The sequence below is a fragment of the Nannospalax galili genome, unplaced genomic scaffold (assembly GCF_000622305.1).
Source record: "Nannospalax galili isolate Female #2095 unplaced genomic scaffold, S.galili_v1.0 scaffold100, whole genome shotgun sequence".
NCBI classification, from domain to species: Eukaryota; Metazoa; Chordata; class Mammalia; order Rodentia; family Spalacidae; genus Nannospalax; species Nannospalax galili.
Genome location: NW_008352891.1, coordinates 9418964 through 9422657, shown reverse-complemented (window position 1 = coordinate 9422657; position 3694 = coordinate 9418964). Strand labels below are relative to the sequence as shown.

Here is a 3694-nt window from a genome sequence, read left to right as displayed (position 1 = left end):
GGCTCTGGAACTGCCAGCTTTTCCTGTGTGATTTTCAGGCAGTCTGACAGCCTGGCAGGAGCCCACTTCCATATGTAAATAGGGCATCCCACAAAGTACCTATCAGCTAAGGCTTTTACCACTACCCCCACAGTATAAAGTATCCTGGTTTTCCCTCAATAATCGGAGCTGGATCACTAAGGCTTGGAGCCGAGCTAAGTCACTGAATAAAGGGCCTGTACCACTGACTGAGCTGAGTTCTGTGTGTGATCCTGCCTCTCCGGAGAGAGCTGTCTCTTCGTAAACCACGACGCACAGAAATCCAGCTTTCGCTGTCTCCGCACCTTCCCACACGATCCGGCAGCTGACGGATCTCTTATCTTGAGGAAGTGCATGGTGGTTTTGGTCATATTGTCTACCACAGTAGCAGAAATCTAACTAGAACGTCCACTCTCCTAAACAGGCTAAATGTAACCATCTCTTCACCACTTACGGTACACATCCTCTCTGGAAAATAGCCTTTCACAACTATAATGAGACATCTTGTGTTCTAGCCACTCATGTTCCCCACTTGGATGAGGCAATTAGATTCCTTGTTACCAAACTCACGGGATTAAGAAAATGTGTTTTAAAACACTCCTGTTGTGTCCATGGGACATCACTGGGCAATCCTATGAGGTCTCTAAGCATGCTCTCTACCCTGTAGGGCTCTGGTGCATGGTCCATCCAGTTACACAGTTACATTTTACCTTATTAAATGAGACTTACATTACCAATGATGTTAAAGGATTTTCCTCATTACCCTTGTGTCTCAATGTTCCTCATGTGGTTGTTATAGAAGAAACCCAATGGCTGGCTTCTGAACTTAATCTGATTGCTGAGAAATTTCTCCAGCTCTTGAGGCAAACCAATGGCCTTCTCCACAATGTACACCTTGCAGTGGACAACAGTGGCAAGGACATCGTCGGATACCATCAGCCTCGTTGAAGCCTATGACAAAGCATACACAGGTCCTTTGGATTGTTTTCTTGCTTGTTCTCTCCTCTGATGAAGGCAACGTTGTCCCAACTGTCCTTTTAGCTACATGTTTTTGTTTGGTTTTTGGATCTTTGGTTATTTGGTTGGTTGGTTGGTTGGTTGGTTTTTCAAGACAGGGGCTTTCTGTAGCCCCAGCTGGCCTAGAACTCACTATGTAGTCTAAGCTGTTCTTGATCTCACAGAGAGTCTCCTGCTTCTGCCTCTGGAGTGCTGAAATTAAACGTATGTGCCACCACACAAGGCTTAGTATATTTTCAACAGAAACTATAGTTATAATAACAATTTCACTTTATGTATGTTACACATGCTACTTCACCTGCATAGCACACCTTGAAAAGGTACGCTGTCATCAAATGGTTGTCCTTCATTCCAGATCTCCACCATCCAGGACCTTTTATCATGACTGCTGCCCATTTGTACATTGTCCCTTTTGTCAACATGCAGTTAGAGCAGTCGGCACCCAAAAATCCCAATAGTTAGAGTGCCCTCTGACAGCCAGGGAGGAATGACTGTGAGCTAGCCATATTTTTGACAGGTAGATAAATAGGGAAAGGGACACTGATGAGTAACAAAGATGGAATACTTCTGCCTTCTTCTTGATCTGAGAGATCTGGAGGCAACCCCTGTAGCCAGCAGTTCCCTCTTTCCAGCTAACTGGTCCAGACCAGTTCAGATAAGACCAAGACCAGACCTGGCGATGTCTTCATTTGGAGGTGTAAGTCTATCAGCCTTCTCTTTAAGTTAACCAATCCAAAATTAGGGGAGAGGGATGCACCAAGAACACTTAAAAGACCCAGCCATCTGGGGGGACTCAAATTTCAGTTTCCAAATCCCCTCCCCATTTGTAGGGAGTCTTGCTCTCTGTGTGCTCTGGGGACATGCTTCTTCACTTTTCTTAATTAAAAAATTTTTATTTACTTAGAAGAATTCAGAATGTCAACAACAGCTGCAATTTTTTTTTGCAATTACAGAGTGGTATTCAGTTAACAGAACGACAATTATTTTTGCATAAGTTGCATCAGAGACAACTAAAGATAAAAAAAAAAAAAAACTACCGTCCCCATATGTAACTGATCTGTGCTGTGCACCAAGAACCTGCTTTAAATTTCCATGCCAATTTACAGCCCCCATTCTGTACCAGGCAAGGTTAGTGGCTATTGAAAATACACCAGGACAGGGCTATCTAAAGACACATTCGGTGGTGTGTTAACTATACAAAAAAAGACACTGTACAGTTTAAAAACAAATCTTACACAGCCCTACATTTCAATTTTTTTCTTTAAAAGGACTGAGTTGTATACGGGGGTTAAATGCTTTATAGACAAGAAAAAAAAACTGCGCTAGAACAAACTCTTATTCATCATCATCTTCTTCATCTTCATCTTCCTCCTCTTCCTTCTTTTTCTTGCTCTTTTCAGCCTTGACAGCCCCCTTTTTTGCAGCATCAGGTTTTCCTTTAGCTCTGTAGGCAGCAGTATCCTTTTCATATTTCTCCTTCGGCTGGCGGCCTTCTTCTCGAACGGCTGCTTGTCATCTGCAGCAGTGTTGTGTCCCATCTCTCCCGGTTTCTTTGCAGCATCACCAATAGATAAGCCCGGATGCTCTCCTTTGATTTCGGGGCGATACTCAGAACAGAACAAGAAGAAAGCTAAAGGAGACCTCTTGGGTGCGTTGGGATCTTTGAACTTCTTTTTTGTTTCCCCTTTAGGAGCGATAGAGGTTTTCATTTCTCTCTCATAACGAGCCTTGTCAGCCTTTACGATGTCTTCAAACTTTCCTTTTTCTTTAGTGCTCCACCTCACTGAGCACTTCTTGGAAAACTCTGAGAAGTTGACAGAAGTATCAGGTGCTTCTTCTTGTGCTCCTCCCGGCACGTTTGCACAAAGGATGCATATGATGGCATTTTGCCTCTCGGCTTCTTAGGCTCTCTTTTGCCCATGTTTAGTTGTTTTCCTCAGCGAGGCACAGAGTCACGCAGTGCCCCTCCAGCTCTCGCTTGCCTGAGCTCTGTCTCTATGGAGCTCAATGTGCTGCAAAGGCTGTCAGAGTGGGAGCCTGGCACAGGCTCTGCCTTTGATACTGAAACCTAACATGTAATCAAGTGTGGGTGCATGTTTCATGCAGGTGCCTAGCCATCCACCTGGGATTACTTTATTTTTACTTTATATTACTAATCACTCAAACACTGAGCATTTCTCTCCCATAATGATGTATTTGTTTGAGGGAGAAAAGACTGGTAAAAAGAAAAGAAATAAAAAGTTTAAGTCTCAAGCGCAGGCCAAACAAACAAAGCCCAGTATGAAATAAGCAAAGATATCCTCATACGAATATTCCAGAAAATGTAATCTTATCCGGTGCAAGGGAGGGGGAGGGGTGGCATCCTCTTTGAGCATCCGCAATAGAACAGGCATCTTGTCAGCATAGCTTTATGCTGTAACATTGTGGAGAATATACAAGCATCAAAATTTCAAAGTTAAAAAGTTCAGGCTTGGGGCTAGAGAGATGGCTCAGTGGTTAAGAGAACTGGCTGCTTTTGCAAAGGACCTGGGTTCGATTCCCAGCACCCACATGGCATCTGACAACTGTCCATAACTCCAGTTCCAAGGGAATCCAACTCCCTCTTCTGACCTCCGTGAGCACTGCATGACCTGGGTGCATCCACCTACATGTAGGCAAA

General features: G+C 43.9%; 1 pseudogene; it reads right to left on the bottom strand.

Annotated features, from left to right (window-relative positions):
* Positions 1-2370: 2370 nt before the first annotated feature.
* On the bottom strand, positions 2371-2956 carry LOC103747641 (annotated as a pseudogene).
* Between the last annotated feature and the right edge of the window lie 738 nt (positions 2957-3694).